Source organism: Sabethes cyaneus, chromosome 2, assembly GCF_943734655.1.
Source record: "Sabethes cyaneus chromosome 2, idSabCyanKW18_F2, whole genome shotgun sequence".
In the NCBI taxonomy this organism is placed as follows: domain Eukaryota; kingdom Metazoa; phylum Arthropoda; class Insecta; order Diptera; family Culicidae; genus Sabethes; species Sabethes cyaneus.
This window is the reverse complement of record NC_071354.1, coordinates 170,212,787-170,221,624: the sequence shown is the minus strand read 5'-3', so window position 1 is coordinate 170,221,624 and position 8,838 is coordinate 170,212,787. Positions and strand designations below refer to the sequence as shown.

Sequence of the window (8,838 nt, the reverse complement as noted above, 5' to 3'; positions counted from 1 at the left end):
GAAGCTGCATCCAAGTGTTGTACAGAACCTTACGAGTTATTAAGCGTAAGGTGCGAGCATACGGTTATAGTATTGAAGTTGAATGAAATATATATACCAAAAGGTTACTAATAGGCAATATTTTATTGCCTGAAAGTTTGAAAAAGATCGGTCAACTAGGTAATTTTCTACAGCGTTTTTTCCGCAATTTGATGTGGGACACCCTTTAAAACAATGAGCTCCACCAAATTCCATCAGAACTTTCTGATGACCGCCTTAAAGCTTCCTTATAACCTCTTTAAGAATCGAGTTAAAAGCTTTAATATCACACTTTGCAGAAGGCAGCAATAAAACCGATTATACTTTTCGCTGCTTGACAGCTACCGCTATAATTTAATGAAGTTTTTCGCTACAAAGCTTTAAACCGTAAAGCTTGCTCTGGTAAAAAGTTAAATCAGTCCGCTAGTTTTGTCAACTTGAAAATATATCCGTGAACAGAAAAGTTTAAATTTTGCTGTTAGATCATCCTAATCTTTTTGGTTTATAGCGACCATAACGTAATGTCCCATTAAATAATTAATAAACCTTCAGCAATCTCCATTGGAATGGAGTATATGCGCATTAAATTTTATCGTGCATATTGATATGATAGGTGGATCAAATAAACGTGCCAACGAAATTTGGCAATTTTTGAAAACTGGTTGTTTTAACAAAATAAATATTTTCAGTTAATCAATTTCAAATTCTAGCAAAATCATTTTAGTTCGTGTGACAGAAAAACTGATTGATAATAACTTTCTTTCTGCAAAACACTTTGCTTTGATGAATTTTAGTTTGCGAGCTAAAATCAAATACTGGAATATGACAATACGGCCTCGAATAAAAAAATGATTTTTATGTAGAACTTTAATGTTTCATAATAGCAGTAATAAATCTTTTTGGTCAGGGTGTTGCCGCTAGCTCTATAAGCTATAGCTCTATAAAACTAGCAGATTTATTGCGCACAACACAAGCAACCGTGAAAAGATCAATTTTGATTGATGCTCCATATTGTACTGCTACGTCACACTTACGGTCTATATATAATAAGAGCCTTGCCTGTAACCAAAACCAAGCCCCTGATAGGGCGCCATATTCTCGGGGTAAGAATCACTCACATTAAGCAAAGACTCAAACCAAATATACCAGATTGCATTCAAGAAGAGCAAAAGTAACGTAGTTGCAGCTGATTGAGTTACAATTTTAGCGTTACATAGCGTACCTACGATTTGCTCTCAATTAGACGTGAGGTGACGCATGTGAGTTACAGCTGATAAGTCTATAGGAGACGTGGTGAACTTTCGGAGTTCGAAAACAGACACTGATGAAGCCTTGAAAGTTTTCTTTTTAATTTAATTTTCAGGTGTTTTGACTCGTTGCATAATACCATAATAACACCAAAGGTAATGATTAATACAGCCAAAGGTAATGATTAAGAATACCTTTATAAAATTCAATTAAAACCAAGTGGCTTTAGAATTGTTACTTGGGCAAGTAGCCAATAATCATTAACATAACCATTAAATTAATCGTATATTAGCATTTCTGATATCTTTCACTACACGTAGAGTAGGAAGTCTATAAATAACACAGGTCTGCAAAAATAAAAAATTTTTCAGATGCATGAGATATTTTAGGTGAATCATATGTTTTTTGGGGTGCTGAATCCAAAATTGATTTCCGTTTTTCTCCATCACGTACAGATTTTTTGCAAATTATGCTTCTTATGTGGAAAAGTCACAAATTAGATGGAAAAATTATTATCACAGATTCGTATTAAAAAACCTAAATAAGATCTTTTTCTGTTATTTCAGTAAATTTTTACTTAATAAATACAGGAAAAATACTACTGGACTGAAATTTGTATCTTTACTCTTTTTTTGTCGTTCAACACTGGGTTAATGTACTCAGGTACGCTCACTTACGCAAATTCATTGTGCCTCACAGAAACAAAATCTGTAAAAGATATGTAAGAAGCATTTGTAGAGCTGAATATAATCTACAATTTTGTTGAAAAGAGTAGTGCATTATTTATTCCATTTATAATAAAGACGGCCTTTAAGCCTTGTTATATAAATAGAACATTTGTTTGAGCTAAGGATAAAGTTCCAATACTATTACCACGTAAATACAAAAGTAATGGAGTACTCAATTCAGAAAGATGGTAGATTGCATTCAGTTCTACAAAAGTTTCATACATGACTTTTATCAAATTTGCTTCTATAAGGCAGCACAGTCGACTGAGCGCAAGTGGGTGCATTTGAGCGCACCAAATTTACTTTAAAATGCTATTCTCCATAGTTTCTCCATCGTATATGGTTTTCTTCCAAAACATGGAAGGGTTTACATTAATAAATACAATTCTGATGTAAAAATCAATTTTTTAATGTAATTTACATCCGGGATATTTCTGCTGCTTTATGTCTAAAACCAACTTTCGAGATTATTCAACAAGTATTACATGAAAACGTGACGTGATGGACAATTTTTATTATCTTTTCTGAATTCTGTGGACAAAAATCTATAAGAATCAGTTGAAAAATCCTATGCAGTTTTTTTTGATGCAGACCTGTGTAATTTGAGCATAGTAAATTAAAAATTTTTCAATTTGTGATAAATACTGGAAAAATATTACCCGCGTTATGGATAATGCTAGTAAACTTTACACGTATAGAATCAATAGATATTGTTTTCTACGAGATGCATGACACAGTGACTAAATTTTTGCACAGGAGATATAATTTCAACACTGATAATTTTTTCAAAAAGAAAACAATATCTTTCTTTTTATCGACTCTCGGTCACTTTACTTTTTTTTTCTTTTTGGGAAAAGTAAATGCCTCATGTGAAAAATGTAAAATTGGATGAACTGAAAAATCTTGATGTTAGACCAAAAATATTGACTAAGCGAAGGTGGCATTCGAACTCCCAGCTCTCAATTTCTAGTTGAGTATGGTAGTAAACCAAATAGACCCCAAGGCCGTTTAATATTTCGTAGTCTAACATCACATTTTGTTGCGTTCTTCCAATTTTGACATTCCTCCTAGGTACATTTACCCAACGAATGTATTATTTGTTCGAGTAGTTTATTCTCAAAATGATCGCTTCCCAGAATGATTTATAAGGATAATTATTTCTCTCGGCCGGCGTCGGAAGTGATTGTTTGTTTGAAAATCTTATTCTGAGGGGGTTCAGAGACCTTAAAGCTTGAACTGTCAGAATATTTAGAAAACTATTAAGCATATTCTATTTTCAGCCCAGCTTGTTACCCATCACTTAAAAAATCTTCTCTTACTGGTAATACTTCCTTCTGTCACTCGGAAGCCATCGTGATTGATTTCAATTTCTTCGCCATGCTCGAATTTCAAGTATGCCTAACAGGGGGAGCTTTTTCACGAAATTGAGCTACTAATGTATGAATGAAATTTGCTCCTAAATTCACTTGTACCGAAAAAGATCAAAGACAGAAACCGTATATCGTTTGTGTATCTCAAGGGGGTATGCCGCTGACGCCGCCGCGCCGGCTTGATCAATTACGGTAATGCCTTGCTGCTAGCTGGCTGGCTGGTTTCAAGAGTCTCAAACGGCAGTGATAAAGGTAGGTACACTCGAAACAACGAGCTGTGAATTTCGGAAAAAGGCAGACTGCTTTTAACGGAGCTTCTGTTTTCGAAATTAAATCGACGATGTTGAAATTTAGATTTGAAACGGAGTTTAATGTGAAACCTTTGCCCCGGGAGGGAATGTACCTCAGCATTGCGACGCGTTGGTGGAATAAATTTAGCTTGCAGTCACGCGTTAAACATCGCAATCTGACTAGACTGCAAGATTGATTACCATCAAATGAATTTGGTAAATTGAACCGAGACAAAATGAATTTGCTCTGTTTTTTGTCGTGATATTTTTGACAATTAATAGCAAGCACAAAGCTCATGACGGGGGTGTTCATTTAATACAATAGTCTATTATCTTACATCTTACAAAATTCTATTTTTCTGTATTTCTGTTTTTTTTATTTTGTTTTAAACACTGTAGTGGATTGATTATATTGCACAAAATTTGATTGTTAAGTTTGAAAGGTACACTTGTGTAGAAGAAGGAATAGTTGCGGAATCCGGAATAGTTTTAATTAATGAGAATTGAACTTATTTTATGAACTGAAGTTTTTGATTGACTCAGGCTGACTCTTAATCCGCATTTCAATAAAACCTGAGGAGATAGACAGTTTGCATGATAAATTAAATAGTAAATAACTAGAAATTTAATATGGCAATATTGTACATAAAGGTGCGCCCGAAGGCATTTTTGCTATTTTCAGCTAGTTTTCGAGTTGGTGAATTTTGTTTGCAGGATGACGTTGTGTATTGTTTGGGTTTATCTTTTATTATGGAATGCTGTCTTGTATCCATCAAAGCAAGAAGCTAACTTTCCTAATCGATGTTGTTGTTTTGCGTCCAGTTAGTAATTTATTCAAAGAGTGATGACGAAAAAAGAACAAAACTAAGCTCACAATCCCATTCCATGCACCAAGTTGTTTTGTTATCGAACATTGCGGTGACAGGAATATAAATTTCGATTTAGGTATTCACCCGTTGATTGATTTTCAATCCATTATTTAGCAGAAGTCATGACGGGGCTCGACAAACCAAGAAACTTTTCTGTTATATTATCATTTTCAGCGTAATCAGTAGACGAGAAGAAAAACGCTGACGTAATTTGTTCACAATTTGGTCGTTGCTTGCGCTGCTGGTTCCGCGGTCCTGAGTTGATTATGATTGGCCAAGGATATCCGGTATCAATTCGAAAGGAGGCCGACACGGTAGCGACAGCTTAGCACAAAGACGCAGCAGATATACTATTATTACATAACGGATGTAGGCGGGGGCCGGCGGAGATGATGATTAAGCGACGGAAGACGCAGGACATAAATTTTCATTGGCCTGCTCGGATTCGGATGCTCGGAAGTATGAAATTAGATTTGATTATAATTGGGAAGGCATTAGCCTGGGCGATGACTCATGATAAACTCAAGTCTACCTCGAGTCTTATGATTATCTTCGAAAGGTCTTAGGATGATTCAAAATAATCCGATTTCTGAAAGTTTTGGATGATTAATGGGAGAAAGTTTTTCAGTAACTAATAATGTTTACGTTTGTTAATAAGCCATATTTGGCAATCCATCGTTCTACACAGATTACAACATTCTTATCTCAGTGGCGTCTTCAACATAAGACTGCTTTAGGTTGATTGAAAATCTACCATCATGTTACCTTAACTCAACATATTCGGTCCAAAGCATGCAATTACACCTACACACATATACACCGACTTCGCTAAACTTATCAACTTGTGAAGAATTAACCGCCAAATAGCACAATCTTCATCGCCAGTCAGCGGCAAAATTCCCGACAGCCACAGCCGAATCCAAGAGGAAGGAACATCACCCATCACGTGCGTTTCCGTGGGCGTCGGTGAAGCCTAACTTTTCTGTCGTCGCTACGTGCCCCGGGAGCCCCGATTCCGCATCATTGAAATGTACATTTTCTTCTCTATTGAACGGCTATGGCAGTTTTCCGAACCGTGCTCGGCATCATCACATTTGGGCTGGCTGGTATCTGGTTCTGTCACCCGCCCGGCCGCAGTCACGTTTTCCTTCGCCGGCTGTCTACCCGTTCGATCGGTACCGAAAGGGAACTGAACGAAAAGTGTCCCGAAACTGTCAAATCGTAAATTTGCTTAAGATCTCGACCGGCGTCGCTCAGAGGGTTGATATGATGAATTTTCTATACCAAAAATTTCAACCCGAATTCAATGGGGTTTCCTGGCACTGCCAGGATCACCGGGCTGTGTTTGTCACCTGGTGCACAATGTTGGCTGAAAACAGTCGATCCGGTGGGGCAGAAGAGCGAAAAAAACTTTTGTTTTCCAACTCTGGACAACGAAAGGTGAAATGTAATTGAAGTCTTGATTCGCTCGAGGTGTTTTCTCCGGAAGGTGTTTGCCGGTGATGATTTGAACTTTGCGCATTCCGGCGGGTTCCCCGTCCCCGGGGCGAAGGAGAAGAAACGAGAAGAAAGACAGCACAACCGGTGATTAATACAATAAACGATGGATTACTTCTCGGAAACAATTAAAACTTTGCACCGCGCTGGAGTCGAACGAGAATTCTGCGGCAGTTGTGACCAGCCAGCGAGCGAAACTTTCAGCGAAACAATCCGTTTGGGAAACCAGCAGCGGGTAGAATAGTATGAAAAGTGGCACTAAGGGCGCGGATCGATTCGATTGTGGGCTGTACTTTCATTGGGCGAGCTTATGTTTGTGAAGAAGGACTTTTGTTTTGTTTTAATGTTTACAAGGCCAAAGTGTGCTTGATAGTTTTTGAATTATCAGCAAGAGGGTATTTGTACAAATCCAAAATGGACCGAAATCTCCGAATATCATGAAACTTTGTACGCGCGCATAGTAAATCGACTTGTTAACACAAAACAATGTTTAAAAAAATTCGAGCGTTTCTGATTTTCCAACCAAACATAGTACAACAGAAATGTTTTTGTTAAAAATGTAAGCAAATTTCTAAGTAATCCAGGTAAAATATCATATTATTGCATGCTGGTTTACTAACAGCTCAGGTGTGCCACAAGGTAGCAACTTAGGCCCACTCCTGTTTTCGCTATTCATTAACGACGCAATCGGTTGCCTCGGAAATAGCTCCTGTTTAGTCTATACTGACGACTAAAAGGTGTTCAATGTTGATGACTGTCATTTGGTCCAAACTTTACTTTACAAATATGCAGAGTGGTGTGGAGTCGATGGAATGCAAATTAGTATCGCTAATTATGCAACACTAACTAGCTTCAATCGTAAAAAGAGTATTTTATCATTTAACTTTACTAGTACAAGTATAACTGTACGAGTACAAACTGACTCTAGACACTGGTCTTGCGTTTAGAAATCACTACGAAAGCATCATTGAAAAAGCCCGTTGTCAACTCGGATTTATTAGCAATGTTACCAAAGAATTCAAGAACCCAAGTGTATACTGAAATGCTTATACGTTAGGCTTTTTCGACTGTTATTAACGGGTGACAACTAAAATTTTCGAATTTTTTTCTCAAGCCGTCAAAAAAAGACAAAGATACATGAAGAAGATCTGATTTACCGAAATTAAAGATACATTATCCATCATTGGAAAAAAATTAGTGTACATTTGAAAACGGTCCGTAATCGGCTGTTGGGCGAAGCTTTGTTACACTTCGAAATTATGCCGACAAAATGCGCTCAATTTTCCCACAGTGCAGTCGCTGTAAGTACGCAGCCCGCACGTCTGTAGTAAAAGAACTACGGAAAAATTATACCAACTCTCCAAAAGAGATCACTTAGAAAGCGCTCTCAATGCTAAGCTACCTAACACATTCGCAAGAGCAGATCAGTTTCCGGCGAAGCACGAAGTGGATTAGTCATCACTCCGGTGACGTGTCTTAATTTTGGATTTATTCCGCTTCCGCGTAACCGCTTCTCGCGTGAATATTATTCTGCTTCATTAAACCTGTGATATTGAGTGCGGAAACCCACATCTTCCTAACGGACGCATTACGATACGCACCGGTGTAAGCATAACAGGTAGCTACCCTGATTAATTATCGCCGAAATAGTAATGGTAACTATATTACTATTTAGAATTACCAGCCTGCTGAGTGAGGAGAAGACACTCACGATCAATCTCAATTATCACACGGAGTCATCGACGGGAAAATTCATGCGATCACAGGTAAACCAATGACAAACACGCGGTAACACAGCCCTAACCTAAATCTAATTGGCAGCCTGAAGTGTGAAGTACACGACTTGAACCATCCAAACAGCAAGGCAAAGCATAGGTGACAAACATCGATCCAGGATCCACTCGTAGATATATGGTGCGCCCGATCGAAGCAGTACCGTTATCAATAACAACGACAAGCCCTCAAAAGAGGTAAACGGCAACGCAATTTGACATGTGATGTGACGTAGACAATATCGATGTATTCATTACAGGGCTTTTTTCTTTACCCAATCTGATTTTCGTGCTTCGACGACACTTCTACAGTGGGTAGCTACTATCGGCCGGACGAGGACCGTATTGTTTGAACCGTATTCATTGAGACCTGCGTCGCGCGCAGAATCACCAGATCGACAGACCTGGTCACGTAGGCCGACTCGGACTTGATAGCTGATCCCGAGACGTACGAGCACTTGCTCAAAGACAAGCAGCATCGGCAAGACATCCAGATAGTGCGAGTGTAACATCCAATTCGCGATAGGCTACGGCCTTCGATTTGTGCGTGTTTGTAACCAGCAATGATGCGATCGGATTAGAATAACGACAAAACACACTTCGTTCACCGAGAAACCGTAGGTAGTAGAAATGGGGCCCCCAACATTAAGAAAGCGATGTGTTAGCAAGTAAGAGCAGAAGCAACAGCTGAGGCGGATCTTTTGTTAAATAGACATTAGTATAATGTACACCTTGTTTGTTTCTTGTGACATTTCGATTCGGCTTATCAAAGCTTTAGACTAGTTCGTTGGCTCTTCGGATATCGGTGTATGCGTTTTGTGATTGATGATTCGTGGGTCGGAACGGATTGCGAGTCTCTTGTCTCTTCTATCGACTGAGCGAAGCGGTGCATCAGTCGACGACTGTCAGTGCGCGATTCCATTAATACATTAAATTTTGCAACAGCTTTCATTTGACGTCGAAACAGGAGCGTTGTACGACCATCATGTCAACTTTGCGAATGCATCTCTTGATTCTACCAATCAATTGTTTGCAATTCGTGGCAA

General features: G+C 38.4%; 1 long non-coding RNA gene across 1 annotated transcript; it reads left to right on the top strand.

Annotated features, from left to right (window-relative positions):
• The first annotated feature begins 7,514 nt into the window (after nucleotides 1–7,514).
• LOC128738276 (uncharacterized) lies at nucleotides 7,515–8,532 on the top strand. Its single transcript, XR_008412087.1, has 4 exons — nucleotides 7,515–7,638; nucleotides 7,696–7,786; nucleotides 7,842–7,990; nucleotides 8,053–8,532. It is a non-coding gene; the product is annotated as an uncharacterized LOC128738276 (long non-coding RNA).
• Nucleotides 8,533–8,838: the final 306 nt, after the last annotated feature.